Raw genomic sequence first — 20,270 nt, 5'->3', positions numbered from 1 at the left:
CCAACATCCTGACTAATAGGGGTCATCTGTGAAGCGCTCATTAAGTTTGTCTTAATATCTGAAGCATGGAGATTTAAATCACTTCAAGTAATTCTTTGTCAACATTAAGTAAAATTCCTAGTTTCAACCACTGTGTATCTCAAGAATTTATCTATGTGAAATCTAATCCCTCTGTGAATCTTGTTAAATTTATGGCCTTAGCAAAATGCCATGGCAAGGAGTTCCAAAATCTAATTATGTGTTGTGTGAGAAAAATTATTTTCCTTTTATCAGTTCCTAATTTGCCCCATTTCAATTTAATAACTACCTCATTTTATTGTATTATGGAGGAGAAGAAGAAAAGCTCCCAGTTGACCTTCTTTATAGCTTTCATTACTTCTTAATACACTTTTTGTCATGCCTGTTCCTATTTGTCTTCTTTTCAAGAAAATAAACAAAATAAGAGTTTAAAAAGCAATTTATCCATATCTAAGAGTTTTTCTTTGCTTCCATCGTATTTGTCTGCTTCTGTGAACCCCATTTCTTCAATATCCCTTATGAGATGCAGAAAATCTACAGGTTTTTTTAATCCACCTTATTTCATTCTTTTCCTTATATAGTAAAAAAAATTTTTTTTTTCTTTTTACGAGTTCTTGTTCCTGCTACAGGCCATCCTTCAGGTCTTCACAATATCAGTTAGGTGCCTTTCCTGTAATATATCATCTCAGAACTTGGTAAGATGAATGACTAATTTCCATTATCTCCACAATGTACATTAGTTTTCATTTATCAGTATTGAATTTTTTCTGCAGTGGCTTTGACCTAGATTATTAAGCCATTTGAAAGATACTTATCGTTTTCTCAGGACTTGAGAAACCTGAATAACTTTATTCTCTGTAAATTTTACTGCCTTGTTTATTTGTAGTTCATTAAGTATACCAAACACTAGATTTTGTCATCCTTGGGCACCATTGGTGTTTTGTCAAAACAAGAAATCCAAACAGATTTGAAGTTTGATAGAATTATGAAAAAATCTCCATTCTTTCGTAACTGTCTAACTGAAGCACAGAATGACATCTTTTGTGGTATTTGGACACATGCATTTTGGGACTAAATGAAAGAACTCACTCTGGTATTATAGTGACAAGTTCCCAAGATGGACTTTCCAATCTGGTTTGGCTAACTTAGAGTGGACTTGAGGTTTGTAAGCAGTCATCCGCTGCCATGGTATCTTGTATCAGGATTTCATTGCAATGATCTTAGAGTGGACTTTACCTCTGAACTATATGTAATGTAAATGAGCCATTATAACTTAGTGATTTATTGTACATTCTGCCATGTTTATTTCCACCTACCCACACGCTCCCCCTCCCTACCCACCCCCCAAATGGCTGGCAAATTTTATTCAAAAACCTTAGGAAACAGAACTGGCAATTTTATGTTGAGCTTTGAGCGTATGCTGATTAAGGGTCCTTTCTGAGTTCAAGATCCTTTGCAGTTGTTTCTATATTCTGCCTTTGAAATGCCAGGGAAAGGATGCCAGGGTGTCTTCATCATCATGAGGGTAGAAATTCACTATAGCTCAGCAAGAAGGCACTGAACTGCTTACAAGGAGTCCAAGAGTGCCCTTTCCTTGTTCATATTTCATGTGACACATAGATTACCTTCTTGACTTCTTATATTTCCTAACTCTAAATGCTGTGCTATTTGTCTGATGTGCATCTTAGTCAGGATTCAGCATAATTCTTATGAATTGATTTAACAATCTTTGTCATCTGTTTATTGGACTTAAGGGGTCTAAATCTATCTGTCACTGAGCTGCAGTGTTCCTTATCACTTAGCACTGCTTTTTCTTCACCTTCCTCGGCTCTCTAGTGTGACTGGTGCATTTTTGGCACTAAATCTGGCCCTGCTGCTCCCTCGACAGCCTCATTAACTTTATCCTGAGGTGTGGATTTTTGTCAGTAGCCTTTTCTGAACCCAATCTCATCAGTAGATCAATTGTAATTGTGCTCTGAAATGGTCCTTGTTGCAATTACTAAAGCTAGAGTAATTATCCATTTGGTTTTAGGGACTTGGGTGCAAGTAGTACTTGTTCCTCCTGCTTTACAACCTCCTGACATAAGCAGTTATTTTTAGGTGTGTAACTTAGGTTGTGAGCATCTGATGTCTAAGAACTGCTTACAGAGCAGGAGTATGTCGTTATGGAGTGTGTACCTACAGTATATGAGTGTTCCCATGAATTCCTCATTTTATTCTTCACTGACACTGTACCTGCTTAGTTTCAAGGGCATTTCAGAGTGGCAGTGGGGGTGGGATGTAAAAGGCAGACTGCTGCTGACAACTCTGGCATAAGCATTCTTTCTAACATACATAATTTGGATACCAGGCTGAATTTTCAACGGTAATTAACAGGTTGAGTAACCTCAGCAGTTGTTTATAAAGTACCTGCAGAAGTTGTTCTCTAGGTGGTGGGCATTTTAGTATCGAGCAATTTATACTCTGGCAGATACACTCTGTAAACAGCATTTTACCTATATCCAAATTCACATTACATTAAAATTGAGTTAGGTACAAGCAGGTTCCCCAGAAAAGCATTAGAGGTAGAATTATTACAAAAGAATGCTCTGTGATAAATTTGGAACAAAATGAGAACTCTAAAAATAACAGGTTTTATATTTCACATATGCATTTTTCTGGGAAAAAATATTGGTAAAAATATTTTTAATTAATACTCCTATGTTCCAGGAAAAGTGAACCTAGTACAGAAGAGAAGCGCACAGAAAGTGTGTTTTGAATACATACACTAGATCCACTGAGCTTTAAAATATGCTAACATTTGGCATGTTTCTAAGGGCATTATGTGAGCATTTGTATATATAAATCATGTAAAATCACTACTGCAATAATTTTTTGTCTTGTTTTTCAGAAACTCTTGATGTTGGTTTGGTAGAATTAGTGGCAAAATAATGTGTCTGCACACATTGACAAAATGGTCAGAAAGTTGTCAGTATCTTAAAGCCAGAGAGTGAAAAACAGCCCTAGTCAGTTTGTGATATCTTGTGTCTTTAAATGGTGATCAAAATCACCTCCTAACATAGAGACCCAGGACTAATGAACTATATACGATAAGCCGCAGGCTCAGAGGCATCCTATTCAGACAAGCTAAATAGGTGCAAGGACCACAGCATTTGAGTCCTGTTTCAGCCTTGAAAGAGAACTCTGTGTGTTCTGGAATAATTTAATGCAATATAATAGTAATTTACTTCTCTGACTCGTATGGCTGTTTGGAAGACTCTATAAGCAGAGGGAACATCTCCCTACAGTGAAACCCCAGAAACAAAACATAACAGTGGCTGCATGTGTTGCTATTGACACCTACATCTGGCCTCTGTGGATGGTTTGTTTCAGATTTCAAGCTAACAGAGCTAAACCAGCTGGCCAATTTCAACAAGAGAGAAACCAGCTAGGTACAACTGTATTTTGAAATGCTAATAATAACAACCTTTAATAGATTTCAACTAACAATTGGTATAATTTAGATACAGCGCTGCTGCAGAGGTAAAAAGAGCTGATCAAGTTATAGCAAATCAGGCACTGTGATGTGTTTCAAAAGCACTTCCATCAAACCGTCTAGATTCAAGCAGATATCGCTATTGATTATCACTTATTCTACTGTGAGTACTAAAGAAGATAGCAAAATGCTCCAACATATACCAAAAAGGATCATAGATTTTCTCTTTCAGGTTTTTGTGGCTGGGAATAAAATGTGCTTCAGTATGCTTGTATGGAAACATAGATGAAAGAAAGGAAATGGAGCAGGCTGGATTTATTCTCAGGGGGAAAAAAGCTTAGGAGGTGAAGTCTAATAATGTCTCTTAAAATGTCTTAAGGTATAATAAAGAGGGTTTGAAAAAAGTCAGAGGTATTAAAGAGTTTTTATATGCAGGTATTCAGCAGTACAGAAGTAATGACATGAGTATACTATGAGTCTTTAAATCCAATGGCATTACTAGAGAAAATACTACACAAGATTAAAAAATGAAAGTTTAGATTTTCAGTTTGATCTGTTGTGTTGCAATATCCTACAATGATGCTACATTGAGAGAGAGAGATGTCCATTTTGTACAGGTAAGCAAGTATCACTTATGTGCTATCTGCATTAAAAAAATCTGTGCTGCATGAAGTTGTTGAAGTTTTACTAGTATAAAATACTAAGCATTTAGACTTAGAGCAGTTATCTGTTCATTGTTGTTCCTGGGAATAAAGGGGAACATTGCTGTGTCCTACCTTAGGTGCCTAGGGGTTTACCTGTCAGAAGTATTAAAAATCCCCGTGGTGGTATGAAAACAGATTATAATCACATCCTTGTTTATCCTTTGATTACTACTAGGGAAAAAAAAAGACTACGGTTAAGAGAATATTTAGTAATGAGTTGAGAATATGAATGGATACTTTTGTGTAATTTTGTTGGTAATGCAATGGGCTGACAGGGAAGGATGCAGTGTCTCTGCTGAGAAGTACACATTCTCAGGTCTTGGTATAACTCCTGGCTCCTTAGTCCATTGTTATTTTTATATTCTACTACTACACGCTTTAGAGCTTCATGAAGCACGTGTGCTATAGGAGACCAAAGAATGTGGTTTCATACTGAAGTACAACCTGTCATTATTTGAGGTGACCTGTTTTTTCTTGTGATTCAAGCCCATTTAAAGAAGATGTGCAATACTGCCAAGCTTGAATTGACTGTTATCACACATGAATATTTATCATGCCATTGATTTGGTTTCTTCTATTGTGTTCCACATAATATTGCTGCTGACCGGATTAGCTATGGCGGTGGTGGTGGTGGGAGGACAACAGTAAATAAAACCCAAATTCTAGCCAAAACAGGATTTCAGACCAGATCTTAAAAATTGCCTGTGCTTGTTTCCATTTTGGGAAATCTGGGAGCCCTGAAATGATAGCCGTGAAATACAAACATAACTTAGTGCAGTAGGGGACAAGCAATATGGAAAAGAGGAATAGGAAGCAGTTATTTCTGACAACGTAAGAACTATGCTGCTACCCCGTAACATTGATCAAGCGGCAAGTTTAACAGAAATCAAAGGAAGTGCTCACTCATTTAATGCTGAATAATCCACTTGTAGAACTCATTAAAATACGGTATCGTGGAAGCCAAAAGTATAAATGGATTCATAAAGATGTAACACAAATTCATGGAATTAAGTCCAGCTGTTATTAAATACGATGGCCCACATGAGAACTTCAGCTCAGAAAGTTTTACTTGGGAGGTATACCTTGGAGAGGACGCCTCCATACAGTCCCTGGTTCCTGGTCTTCAGTTATCCCCTCTTTGTCAATGTCACAGCCAGAAACAGGATCCTAGCTTGCGACTATAAAGATACTGCCTTTGGGTTTTATATGGCTCTTTTACTTACATGAAGTTACAAATTTGCAGTCACTGAATTCCATACTCGCAGGTCCCTTTCTATTGTTTCAGCGTGTTACCCACACATCTATTGTAAAGATGCAATGTGTACGTTATCTCCCTTAAACATAGGTGCAGAAGCTTATAAACTGCCATTCTGATGTTCCTGACTGGGAAACTTGCCCTCCAATACACACATTTGGTACTCATACATTATCTTTTGGCTTCCTATCCTCATGCCCATCTGTTACGATGGCATTGTGCCTGCTCACAAGATGGTGTGCCAGCTTCACTAGACAATGATGCCAATCAAATAAGAGTTGCTGCAAGTGCTTTCTTTTCTAAAAGTAGCCCCTCTCAAGTGAAAGCAATGCTATAATGGTGCCACTTGTCTCCTTTTTCCTGTTTACACCTGCTGACACTCATCCTCCAAGATAATGTTGGAATAGTAAAGGAGAGGAAGAGATGCGACATGGGGTGACTTTGGATTGTCAGAAAATACAGGCAGAATCACAAGACCAACTTCAGAAAGCCATTTTAAACATCTAGGGCACACTGACCATGTTGATCAGGATGCAGATCCAAAAGAAGGCAGAAAGAAGTATTTAACTGGAAAGAAATGTTTAAGAATAAGTGTATTGCTGCCAAAAAAGAAAAATCTTTCTATATATATTACTTATATATATATATGTACAACTTGGGAACAGTAACCTATAAAGCTGAAAGATCCCTGTGCAGGTAAACCTCTTTATTCTATTGCCTGTCACTGTCAGTGAAGGGTACCCGTTCAACTCAGTAGAAACTGAGAACTAAGCAAAATCTGACATATAAGTCAAATTGTTTGACAGTTTGTTATAAGATGTATAACCAGCTAGGCCTGGAAAGAACCCACTTTCTTCGTTTCCATTTGTTATATAAGCAAAAATGAGTTCAGTATTTCATATCTGAATGTCTAGTGCCACTTTTCGTGTTTTCTGCTTTCTTTTGAAAAGATATCAACTCTTAGAGCACAAGCTTAGGCAGAATGTAGAACATTTCTATATAGTCTGCAAAGCTCTCAAAGGTGATAGTATCCAGAAATTCATCTGAGAACAAAGCAATGATAAAGCAAGACTTGAGGTTACGAATATTTTGTGCATTTCTGCCATTTAAAAATGTTTATGGACTATAACTGAATATGTGTTAAGGTAATTCTGAAAACTGATCAAATCAAGACCCTTTTTAAGTATATCATCTAATTGTTTCCTTCAGAATGCTTGCTCAACTTGATATTTTCCCCATCCCTAAATGGAGTTAGTAGTACCTTATTTTTAAATTGTGAAGTCAAGAGCTAATTATTGAATTTGCATAGCATATGGTAAGAAACCGTGAAGCAGTTCCTGAGGTGCACAAACCTTGCATTATTAATCCATGGAATTACTGGGGAAAAATTAATCTTACACGGAAATAAAGAATGGCTCTCAGTTCTTACTTATGATGATCATCTTGATACTTGAAAGCCCCTTAATAGCCCATTAGCAACCCATTATAGCGATCTTTCTGCTAAGGTGACCATCTCCTATAATGACAGATGTGATTAAAAAGAATACAGCTTCATAGCTTTCAGGTTGGTTAGCAGTTGATACAGAATGCAGGCACTCAAATGGCAGAAAGAGAAGAAACTTGGATTATTGTTTCTAAGAACAAGCTGGGGAGAAAGAAAATAAAAGCTGACTAAAGGACGACTAACTTTTCATTATTGATGTATAGTGCAGCCCATAGAGAAATGTGCTTTCAATTTCTCAAATGTATGAGTAAAATACTGCAGAAGAATGATTATTATGACCAAGAAGCACAACTGAAGACACCAGTCTCTGCGCAGGGTTCTTGTAACTTTTCAAATTATTTTTATCATCATGTCCTTTCTAGTGGAATATTGATGCTGCAAAACAAAACACGAGAGATATCTATATGGAAAAAAGAGAGCATTTGAACTCTTATAGTCAACACAGACAGTAGGAAAGGCTGAAGATTAAACAGTCACAGAAGGTGAAGTGAGCTGCCTAAAGTGTCCAGAAAATTAAATATCAGATATAGAAATATAATCTGGCTTCTGAGTTCCAGTCATATGTCCGATCTGGGTCAAACCATTACCTTTTGAGAGCAATAGGTTGGATAATGTCTAATTAGCTAACATTCTGAAGTGATTGGACCTGGGTAAGTAGTGATAGGACCTAACACCTATACAGAGATAAAAAGGTAATAGTCTGTGAATCCTTACTGGCTCTGCAAAGAGAAATACAAAGTTTTACATTCATAGTTGAAATTGATCTAGGAGAGTATCTGATATTATATAAGCACACTGTCTGTTCATGACTAAAGATGTTTCAGAATGTAAGACTCCTCTGTATTCATAGAAAATGCATAAAATCTCTATTATATGAAGAATCCCGACAGCCAACTTTTACATTTCGCTCTACAGAGGACAACAAAAGTCAATCATTGACCCAGAAAAGCTCAAATAAAGCTTTACTTATAATTTACATCCAAACAATTTACAGCAAACATTTTCTGAAGGAGAGAGATGTGAATGACTCATTGGAAAGTGTAATCTAGAATAACCCTTGACCTTCCGCTCTCTCATTCAGGCTGCTGCTACCCACGGCTGTTCATTTAATGCAAAAGCAGCTCCATTCTTCTAAGGAAGACTTGAATCCATTCCATACTAGCATTATTGGGACATGGGATTAACACACTGTAAACAAGATTTATCTTATCACAACTCGTAGCAAGAGACTGCTATGTAGAACTCTAAATTGTCACGAAGCTGTCTCCTTAATCCTTTCTGCATTCATTTTTATTAGATTTCTTACTGCTTCCTTCAATCACACTTGCAGATTATTAAAAGTAAGAATTTGGGAAAATGCAGTCTTTTGAGCTGTCAACTCTGACACTGCTGCATAGACAGAATACACATAAATAAACCCCCTCCTAATATTTGCTTTAGTATTTTCTGGCATAGTATTGTATGTAATTGTGCTGTTAGCTGCAAGTCCCTAGGTGAGATTGGAAGTGATTTCGTCTCCCCTACCATGGTTTGATGACTTTTATAATACTAAAGGAACCCTCATTTATTAGAATGTCAGGCTGGGAAAACTACCAGGTTGATACTGAAATCACTTTGGTTTGTTAAATTCTTATCTTCATTTCCATTTTAACACTTCAAACTTTCTGAGTTCGTCAGCAATAAAGCACCTACAGCAATAAAAGTAATGGAAAGAACAAGGGCATTATGTTCAAGGCATGGGAGGAACAGAAAGTTTGTTCACTCTGTACAGAGATAAGGGAGAAACACATGGGATACCATGCTATAATCAGAGTTCTTCTGTAACTGTGTAGCAGCTTTGAGAAGTCAGGAATTTAATCAAGAATGGAAGCAGACAGAGCACACCTGTACCTCTAGTGCAGCCTTGTTTCTGAAGTTCAGCACAGTCACTTAAGTGTGCTGCTATTTTTGTATCTAATTGCCATAGCTGCCCATGACCTTGTAGGAAATCTCCCTGCCTTGCCCTGGAAGGAGAACACTTCCACCCCCACCCCCCAGCTTTTGCTTAATAATCTTCTTTCTATTATTCTTTCAGGACAAGATAGCAACCCTTTCTCATTTCAATTTATCTGCCGCTTATGCCAGGAATTCCTCTTGAGAATATTTGATTCTTTGATCAGATGGCCGAAGTGCCTTTGTACTGCCCATTTCCCATAGGAGGTAGCTGACAAAGCTGCTTTTATTGACAACAACGAATTTTTCTTTCTAGCTCCTGCATAGCTTTTCTTCTCTGGAAAGCAACAGCACCCCCAGCCATCCTTTACAGAAACCTGAAAAAAAACCCAAAAAAGTATTTCTTCTTGCTTGCTGGGTTTTTATGGGCTTCCTGTTCCTGATTCACAGCTGTCCTTCCTCCAGGGTAGAAGACCACCCCTGTAAGCACCTTTGCCTGCTGTGACTCCTCAGGCAATTGTTACAGGCTGGATTTCTTCTGAGCCCCATCAAGGGACTTACATAAACCTCCTTACACTGCAAGTAGTTAGTATATCATTTATAGTAAGCTGTTAGGAATAATGCACTACTGCTTCAAAACAAAATCTAATTAATCACAGAAGTGAGTGCAAGTGAGTAATTAAATGGAGACAGAAAGTATAATTCACACAAATGCCTAATTATTGTCAGTTTATTGCAGTTTTCAAAATCTCTTATTTATCTAAGTCACTTTTGAAAGTGGGAATGCAGCTCCTATGTCACTTAAATAGTTTTGGAAATGTTATATACCAATTCTTGTTTCTTCCATTGAATCTATTTTATGTGTTCCTGTTGAATGGTTTACACGCAGCTGTCTGTAAATAGTACAGACTAGCACAGTGCTGGATCATTAAATATTAGGCCAATGTTAAACTGGACCAACTGAAATGCATGTCGTTGCCTGAGAAGGGAGAGAAGAAGGTTTTACTGTGCTTTGCAGATGTATGTTTTATGATAAATGATATTCACATGATTTACATTAATTTATGAGAGACCAAGTGTGTCTAGTGATGCCAGGATAATTAGAGAGAAATATTTTACAGTGTACAATGAACAGAGCTCTTTTTTCTTTCAGGAGTGAGGCCTGGATACGAGAAGATAAATGACTCTGGTACCATAACGCATTTGATCAGATATGTTATATGTGGCTTTACGCATCTTTGAATTCCGACTGAATTTGCAAAAAGGAAAGGCAACGTCATGTCTTGGGGTGCACTCAAATAAGCAAAGCTTTAAAATATGCATCGTTACCTGCATTGGGAGGGGTTTAAACAGCAAAAGAGCTAGAGGGCTAGCTAGTTTTCCTTGAAGGGACATTTTTCCAATGGTGTGCTACCTTAATTTTTACCTGTGATTTGGTGAAGGTTTTGAGATACGAAACTGCATTATTGCCTGATTGCCCTGCAAGGGGATAATTCCAAGGAGGTTAGTACAAGGGGTAGGCTAAAGCAGGCATAGCCTCCTAGGAAACAGCATAGCCCAGGCAGCATTTGCCTGATGTTTGCCCACGGGATCGAAGGCTGGTGCCATATTGGATGGAAGAGTGTAGCTGATGGATGGGGCAGGAACTGGAGCGGGATGTTCTCATGAGCCAGTTAGGCCATGCTTCTGTGAAACCTCACAGGGATCTTGGACACAAGAGCAGATCCTGGAGCAGAGCAGGTCTTTCCAAGAGAGGAGGCACCAATTTGTCTCATTCTACTTCTGCCTGCCCTAGCACTGCGCAGGCTTTAGCCCAAATTGCTCCATGGTTGGATTTAGACTATATGTCAATGCCGCCTTAGTGACACTGCATGAAGCACGTTTGGGAAACTAATCTTAACAGAAGCTGCTTTTTAAAGTTTGTGTAATAATTGAACAGTTTGCAAACTTCCTTACTGGTTTACGTTTGCTGTTGCACTCGGTCTCACTGGGCTGGATATACTACGGGAAGTTGAATGTAGCATTAACACTACAGTTGAGCAAAGAGGAATTAAAATAATAAGGCAAAGAGACTAACAGTTGGATAAATCAAAGTGGAAGTTGTGCATGTTTGGTTCTTCTGCAGTGTAAAAGAAAAATCATGATACTAAAAACATTAAATCATAATATCTTTTAGAGAATGCAAATTTTAAGAAGGGAAAATCCATGGTCTTCAAGGTGGAAGAGGATGGAATGAGACGACTCGGTGGCAAAACAAGTTTTTAAATGAAGAATACTGTTTCACGGTCCATTCTTGTTACCATGCTTAGAAGATATTGCAGAGCTGGAGAAGGACCTAAAAAGAGCAGTCTGGAACGGTTCAGGGATTTGAGGAACTTAATTACAGAAAGGGAAATCAGGAAAATGAAATCCATGAAAAAAGAAAATAAAAGGTGACTCTACTGGTGTATTTAAAATCCTGAAGGAACAGAAAGCATTGATATTATGAGGCACTTTGTACTTGTGGCAAATACAGGTAGAGATGTGAGCTACTACTGCAAAAAGGCCAGTATGAAAGAATTAGGGACAAACTTATTTACATGTGGAATATAATGAAAAAAACCCCAACCAAATAGAAGAACCTGACAATGCCAAAAGATATGTAGTAAATGGAAGAGGAATTTGGAAAGTATGTAGAGGAAGAGATGTTGTGAGACGTGGTTGTTATATTAGGGGCTAGCTGAAGCTAAAGGGGGTAATGTATCAGTGCTAGTATACTAGCATTGTATCAGTGCTTCCTAATGTAGTTCAAACTGTAAGAAATGATCTGGGCACCGGGGTCACTCCGCAGCATTCACCCTGACCCCTGGCTGCTGCTGCTCCTTTTTCCTCCTGTGTCCATGGGCTCTTTCCAGACTCTTTCCTTGGTTGGAACAAACAGTGAGCAGGGCTTAGCCTTACTGGATCCAAGAGAAGCCTTTTTGCCTCTGGGAGTAGCATGGACATATTTTGCTATGTCTGCTGTAAAGCATCACATCTTGGAGACAAATCATTAAATTGCCATCTCAGCTCATTTGAAAAGGAGTATATCTTCCTAGGTGGACATTGTGAATGTTAGGAAAATTTAGAAGTGTGAACTGCAGAGACCCATGCTAATAGAGGAAAAAAACAGCTTAATAATCATTAGCTATTAAAAAATCTAACCATTTCAAGCTTATTTACAATTTGTGTATAAATGCCGTGAAATGGTTCACCTTCTTTCATACATGTTTGATTGTCGTCACCTGGGGTAAGCTAACTTGCATGGTAGAGAATTCTATCTCCAAAACCTTAGATTGTCACTGTTTTCAGTAACAAACTAATACAATATAGTTTTCTGATTGTTATCACTTAACTACAAAGACAAATCAATGGGAAAGTCTGACTCCATCTGAGAGCAGTATTGTTAACCCCAGATATTCCAAAGTCTTGATGCCAGTTTAAAAAAAAAACAAAACCCAAAAAACATTCTTAATGAAGTAATAAATGTTGGCTTCCCTTTATTTCCTTTTGATTTCTGAGTACAAGTTAGGGAACGCTCCTGTTGCATTTTCCAGCCTTTTTTTCCACAACAAATGAAGTGTAGAAGTATATTCTCTCTTTTTAATGTAAGAAACTCAGTGTGTTCAGTGGGTAGGGCATTCTTGTTTCTTATGTTATATTACTGATTCTGCCATGGCCCTGCAGGGTGATTTGGATTAACAATTTTCCTGTACTTACATGCTTAGCAAAGTAGATTGAAAGCTGTGGGTGTGAGATACTACAGACCAGTCACGTTGCAGGGTTATCTGGATCCAGAAGATTTTCTTCTGTCCCAAATTCCTGGTAGGCATGTTTCCTGTTCTCATGTACACCAAAGAACAACAAGAAACACTGGGTAGTTTTACTTTCATCTCTCCTAATCCTTGGCATCATTCCTCAGACGGTCTGTATCTAGTGGTATAATGCATTGCTTAACATCTACTTCTTTTATGTTTATATAATCATTACCTAGGCTTTCAGTAGAAGTTTATGCAAGTGTTCAACTTGTTTGGAAATATTTTTCTTCATTTCATTTCTCTTCTAAAAAATAATTAATTTTGAAAACGAAGTCCATATTTTATATTTCCTGGTCAGTTCTTTTTGGTCAGCCCTGGAATACACACTTTCCCTCCCAGTGAACAGTACATTTGCGTTTTCTGTAACCTGGGAAGAAATTTGGAACAGTATCCATTCTGCCAAGTATTTTTTCTTAAGTTTTTGCTCTGAGTTGGCCTTTTCTTAGTTTGCCTTAAATGTAACAATAAGCACTTCTCATGAGAGAGTTTCAAAGAATACTAACTATGACTCAGTAATATTAACTATTTTCCATTCCTCACCCTTATGAAAGAGTAGAGCTTCAGGTTTTGTTGTTAACTACTTAAGTTTCTTTAGATTACAAGGAACATATGAAACATTTTTGAACCTGCTCCTTTAAATCACTCATATTATTGGTGAAGGGAGGGCTTTGCTTCCAAAAAGCTTTTTTTCTCACTCTAAGTGAAATTGCTTATAGCATTTTAAATGTGAACTACAAACTAACAGAGTTTCTCCTTAGCAACTTCTGTCTCTGCCAGTGTACAAGCTGTATTCTGAGATTTGAATATGCAAAATGACTAGGTCAGGCTGTCTTGAGGATATAAAAAATATTGGATGAAGTAAAATTTTGCCTGAAATTAAATTTGCAGAAAATCAAATATCTGTTGTTTAGTTCTAAGCAGATGTTGAAAAGGTTTTCCTGGATCCCATCCTTATTGATAGTATGTCTTTTGATCTGAAGCCAAATAAGAAATCTGGATGTTAGTCTGGATTTGGAAATTTTCTTTAAATAAACATATTAGTTAAGTATGTAAATCTGCTTATCATCACTTAAGGAACGTTGCCAGAGTAAGAAACATCTGGAGCTCAATATCAGCTAACTTATTAATTCACATTTTTAGTATGTTTCATCCAGAGTATTGTAGGATTCTGTTATCTCAATTGCTTAAGTCAGCTTTATCTAAAAGGCAATTAGTTGTAAGTTCTGTTGTTTACATTTAGACTCATATGAAATCCATGGAGTATAGTTTTATAGGCCTAGTTACTTAGCTTTCCAGGTCTGTTCAGAAGTACGCCAATACACACTGCAGTGTGAGTAAATCAGAGCTAAAATAATCATGGCTTCGAAACACCAGTGCTTTCTTTCACAGGAGACAGGTTCTGAAAATTAATTGTTACTGTTTATGATTATGAATTACATGGTCTGGTTTCTTTATCTGAACTCATCGCCGTGTAATTCCAAGAAAGGATTATTTGACCTGTTCTTGATAAGGACGTAAATACAGATATCAATACAGCCTTCTGCCATAAAGCTTCCTCAGTTTTATGACCACATTTCCTCTTAAGCTTAAACAAGGTTCTCAATCTAGTTCAACTTATACATTTATAGCAAACCATTTGTATGTTAGCATTTTCAAAACTGATGGGTGCTGAATGTGTTAACAGTGTACTTTTGCTCGCCTAGATGATAGGTTTTATTAACCCATGACAGGTACCTTGTAGTTACTAAAGTGAGAATGGCTAATGGCTGAACCTTTATATGTGAAAAGCCTAGTAAATTAAGAAAACATGTTGTTTAAGGAAATATTATTTATTGGTGGTGAGAAATTAGTATAAATCTCTACACAAAAAAAGCATTTTGAAACTATGAGTCAAAGCCTTAGAACCACACAAGCAAGCATGGTATTTGAGCTTCTACATAATTATTATGGAGTCTACCTAGTTCACATACCGTGTTTGGCTGTGCAGTTAAGATGACTATGAAAAAAAAAAAGTGCATAAATTTCTCTGTGTGTGAATTGCATGCACGTTATTCTGAAACTCAGGTAGCAAGATTTATTTTAAGAATATAAATATCTCTTTGTTTCACTTTTTGCAGTGAAGCTTGATGATAATGGTATTATTCAAGTAAAACTTTGCAGATCTGCTGGAATTTAGGAAACGTATGAGCTCCAGCCCTTTCTAGGAACTTGGTTATGATGTAAGGTAGTTCAGGTTTGTGTGCCTTAAAATTAAAGACTGTTTCAGTGACGTGCTCTTGAAAGAGGATATTTGTTTTGCCTTCACTCCAACAGAAGAGGAGTTAGGCCCATACCGAAGTATTTTGTGAATTCACTTTTCTCAAGTACTGTTCAATGAAGTCACAGTCCCATAGCTGTGGATCAGAAGTGTTGGTCTTGTGTCCTCGAGCAGATTATATAATAATTTATGATTACATAGTGCTTGATGTGGCATCTGCTGGTTAATTTAAATGCAGTCTTACAGACAGACCATAATGATCAGTATTACTATTTTTAATAACTTGATTATATGTAATGGCTTTGGAGCAAGGATTGCTTTGCTGTTTTTGTACTTGGCATTGTGGAAGGGAGAACTGCTTCAGAGTTTGATTTCCTTGGTGCTGCCATAAAATGAAAGCTAAATAACAATATTCATAATAATTTGGAAATATAAGTCAGGTGATGACTTTAGTTTCTAAAGACGATTTTCTGTCTTGTTCTTGCTGCTGCTCTGACTATGGAAAGGTACATTGGGGAAAAAGAGTTCACCAGTTTCTGATATATAAAAGGAAAAACTGAAATATCTTATGGTGAATCCGTGAAAGAATTTTAATATTAACTGAGCAAACAAAGCTCATGGGTATGAGCCTCTGTTACTGTTTAAATGATCATTATGTTTCAGTGTTTTAATAAGCGGAAGTTGCTTCACAATGTACCTACTGTGTGAGTTAAGCTGTTCCAAATCTTTTTCCTGACTCAAATCAATTAAGAATATAGTGTATCAGTGAATATCATTGTTTGTGTACTTATAAATACAGTTGCAGTCTCCCTCTAGAGACTGTATACATTAGAAGAGACATTTTCTCGAAGGAATAGACAAAATAGAACTGGAGGGCAAGAAATTACTAGCACAGTGTTGGAAAAGTGTTTCCTACATGAAGCAGAGAGAGTGTATTAATTTGTATCATATCCAGTAATTATACATTGCATTACTCAGCATGTCATGTACCTACTTGTTTTATTTCCTTATAAGTTATGTTTCTATATAATACATTATAATTTTCTACTCATCAAGATGAAAAAACAGGGGGAGTATAATAATTTATATAAAACAAAAGTAATATTTACTCATACAAGAATGTTTCCAATCACTTATTTTTTAAAGGAATCTCAGTGTTGGAGTGAGAGAAACCTGTCTCATATTATTTTAAAATCTTTTTCTCATGCATCTCAGCATTGGAAAGAGCCATGGAGTCAAAAGTAATCTTCATACTGGCTTTCTTATATACAGACAAAATATATTTAACAGGGAACATTACTGCTATTTTCTGTTGTGATTTTATTTAATTAATGTTATTTCATCTATGTACAGTTGACTTACTGGGTTGGGTTCATAATGTGTCTGCTATTGTGAATCCATTAACTTCAGGTGAGATACAGCAGTATGCACAAGCTGAAACCCGTTCTTTGAATCAGATTACACCCGTGTGTAGGCTTGTTTGTATTTATGTTAGTTTGGACCCCCTCCTCTTTCTGTCTTCCCTTTCTTAAAAAAGTGAAGAAGCTTACCCAAATCGTAGGGGAAAGCTAATAAATATTATGTAAAGAAACAGTTGTCTGAAAAGCAAGCCATCTGTGATATCGTTAATAGTTTTTCATCTACTTTTGGTGAAAGACATGAGCTGACTGGTGCTCTCCTTGCCTTATTTGTTCTTTTGGAAGAAGCATAATAGGAGAAGGTGAATCATTAGTATGTTGTAGGCAAAATGCAGCTCAGTAGTACACTCTATTTGTGAAGCAAACTTACTGAAATGTGTGCTGTTAGGAAAATACCATTGCATAGGCAATGAAAGGTCTAAGAAGACTTTTCCAGCCCCTAAATGATCAATTGTGTGTGTGTGAATGATCACCAATGTAACTTTTAGGCTGTAAAGTTTTGACAGAGGTGTTCAAACAACTTCCATGGAGCACTGCAAAGACAAATACTGTTTCTAATGTCAGTGGGGGTTACAGATTGTTATTTGCTGAATGAAAATGAAAACCCTTTCACTCACACAGATCACAGAATTTCATCACATTCATATATCTTGAATAAGCTGCTGAAAAAGAAGATATTTACTGGAATTCTGAAATAATTTTCTTGAGTTCTTATGGTGATAATAGGCCCTCTTTCTCTGATGCATCACTCAGCAGGTGTCAGCATTGAAAATGCGGGCCTAAAATTTCACACGGAGTTTTCTGTTATATTATTATTTTTTAAGAATAATAAATAGTGGTTTTTGTTGAATCCAAGGAAGAAATTTGTTGTGACTGTAGAATGTGATTCTGTAGAGGAACAATGTGTAGTTGCAAATAGCCAATGAATCACACTTTCCAAACAAAAACCAGCATATAAAAAAGATCAAGGTTTATTATGCCTCACTTACTATCAAAGAAAAATGTATCTGCAGATGCAATGTTAGCAAATTCATGGTGGACTGTTCACTTTTCCACAGCAGATGAATGACTGTCATTGATAGACTAGTCAGACAGACTAGAACAAAATAGCATTTATCTTTTACAGATCAAGGATTCAACTGCTTTCTTTTCCAAGAAAAACATGAAAGCTGGAATGACGTTTTATTGGAAGTGATGCACCTTCATTGTCAATAGTAAGCAAATGAGTACTGGAGTGACAGAAGTATTCATATTTAATATTTTATTGCTAAGAGGCACGGAATTCTTCTGAGTCATTCATACTTTTAAGAGCAAGATTCAACAAGGCTCAGTGCTCGGTACCAAGTGACGAGGCCAAATGACTTTTCAAAATTTACTGTGTGGAACAAAATCATTTTAACTTCTCAGTATATCTCAGGGTGTGTGCCATGGACTCAACAATATAGAAAATAACTGTGAGGTCCTCCTCCTACCATCTTTTCTCCTTCTTGCTGGATGATGTTTTTCTTTATGGTATGCCTAAAGGCTCTTTATGGGTTTTTTTGAGGGACATTCCTTGGTATGGTTAAAATATTGTTGAAAACCACAGGTTATCTTTGTATATTAAAGGAGAAGAGTCCATCCACATTGGTAGAAAAGACCTCTGGTCCACACGCCTTCACCCCCCTCCCCCCGCAATTAGACTGTAGCTTCTAAGTACAGGAGGAACGCCATAGTAAAATGTTAGTATAAGGATAGTTTTTGTGGACTTTGGTTGTCTTCCAATCTCTCGGTTTTCTTGACATAAAAATACCCTGCCTACATAATGTACTACTTCTGTAAAATCAGGAACAAGGTAATTCCTAAAAAATAAATCTGAGAGCTAGGTCTCTGCTTTGGTTTGATTACAGAAAAAAGTTGAAAAAAAAAATCTTTGAGTTCCTACTGTGCAGACTACTCATCTCCTTGTTCACATCAGTGTGTTTCTTTTATAATACTAAATGTAAATAGGGGCTGGAGAACTGAATCCAGTGATAGCTCCAATGGGTGCTTGCTATATTTATGGTAGGAAGACGCAATAACTTAAAATTATGTGAAAAGAAGATAAAGTTGGTGGTCTTATAAATCTAATTTTATCCAAAGATTTCCAATTCAGACAAGGACTTGCAGAAAAAACACTCTTCAAATAAATATCTATTATTCTTCAAAAAAAAAATAGGGCACTTCAAAATATTAAGGGAAAAGGTTTTGTTTACTGCCATGCTATCTAAAGTGCATGGCCTTTGCAGTGAAGAAACCCAGTATAGAAAGCAACTTTTCTGATGAGAGCTGAATAAACAGTAAGCTAATTGTGTTTCATTTGCAAGCTATTAAATTTGTGATAACCCTATTTAAACACAATGATTCTCTACTGTACTTCTCTGATATAATTGTTTCTTTGCAGTATGGCCATGTCCTTTCAATATATGTTGTCACATCTCTGAGAAAATGGAGTTGAGAGTGATGAGAAAACCAGAAACATCTGGGAAATGAAAACAAAAGCTAAGTGTCAGATAGCAATCAATGGATCACTTAGGGCAATTATGCTTAGGAAGCAAAAGTAGTTCCTATGATATAATTTGCAGATGATCAGGCTGGTGAAAGGAGTCAATGCTGCTTCCCTTAGGCTGTTACGGGGATGTCTGGGCACACGTCTGTCCCAGAAATGCCACACATTTGGGAGAAGCTGTCAACTCCCCGAGGTACCACCCACTTCAGATGAGATAGAAGCGGGCATATGCCCCGTGGCAGTGCCATCCATTAGAACAATCTGTGTAAGCTACACAGTAAAGAAATGAGCAAACTGGAACAGAATGAAACATGAATTGTAAAGCATGGATAACTTCTCCTTCCAGTCAGTTTAAGCTTCCTGGCTCAGTCCAATCTCGACACCTCTCCGGTGACATACAACTTACTCTGTTTTGCCAGGTCTGTCCTTTCCTATTTGTCCAAGTTTACTTTTTTGTCATTTCAACTTAGCCCATTTTCCTTCTCTACATTTTCTAGTGCAATTAATTTAGTGATTTTGCTCCCTTCCTCTTCACACCATGTCAACTAATCACTTCCCTGTATTTCTCTTGCTTCAGTTTGGCAAATGTTTCTCCCATGCAACAATTCAGCTTTATGCTCCCCCCCCCCCCCCCCCCCCCCCCTCATTATTTATTAATGGATTGCACAACTCTTCACCAAGAACCTTGACATATCTTAAAGACGTTCAATAATTAAGCCCCACAATGAACCTATAAAGGATGCAATTATATTATCTATTTACCAGATGGCTAACCAGGAACAGACAGAAGTTAGGTAAATTGCCCTGGGTTAAAAGTTGGGGAAAGGCAGCACTGGGAATAGAATCCAGAGTCAGTTGAGTTTCTTTGCCAAAAGCTTGTAGTACTACAAAGTATATATACCAGCTGTTGGGGAATCACTGTGCTGGCCCAGAATTGTCCTGTTCTAGCTAAGAGCTTAAGATGTATTATTGAATACGTTTTCGAACTCAGTGCTTGCCCTTTTCTTTCCTAAGGGGACAACAGAAACATCTGAACTTGTAAACTTAAAATAAAAGTCTGCCTATGTTTTCAGGTCTCCCCTGTACTAGTTCTGTAGGTTAGTGACGTCTATGCATAGCTGGATTTTTTTATTCCAAAATGTGTATTAACAGCAAAACCGTTTCAAGAAGAGAAGGTCATTGTCTGTCTGTTTGTCTAACTATCTATCAATCTATCTAACTTGGTGTAAGCTAGTCAGACAGCCTGTCCATAGCATCAAAAAGCCAGGCTAGATTTGTTATCTGTGCGACCATCTGGACTACATACTGAATTCTCTGTCACCATTAAACAGATGAATCACACCT

Source organism: Aquila chrysaetos, chromosome 9 (assembly GCF_900496995.4).
Source record: "Aquila chrysaetos chrysaetos chromosome 9, bAquChr1.4, whole genome shotgun sequence".
NCBI lineage: Eukaryota > Metazoa > Chordata > Aves > Accipitriformes > Accipitridae > Aquila > Aquila chrysaetos.
The sequence above is the reverse complement of the archived record's forward strand: the minus strand, read 5'-3'. Positions refer to the sequence as shown.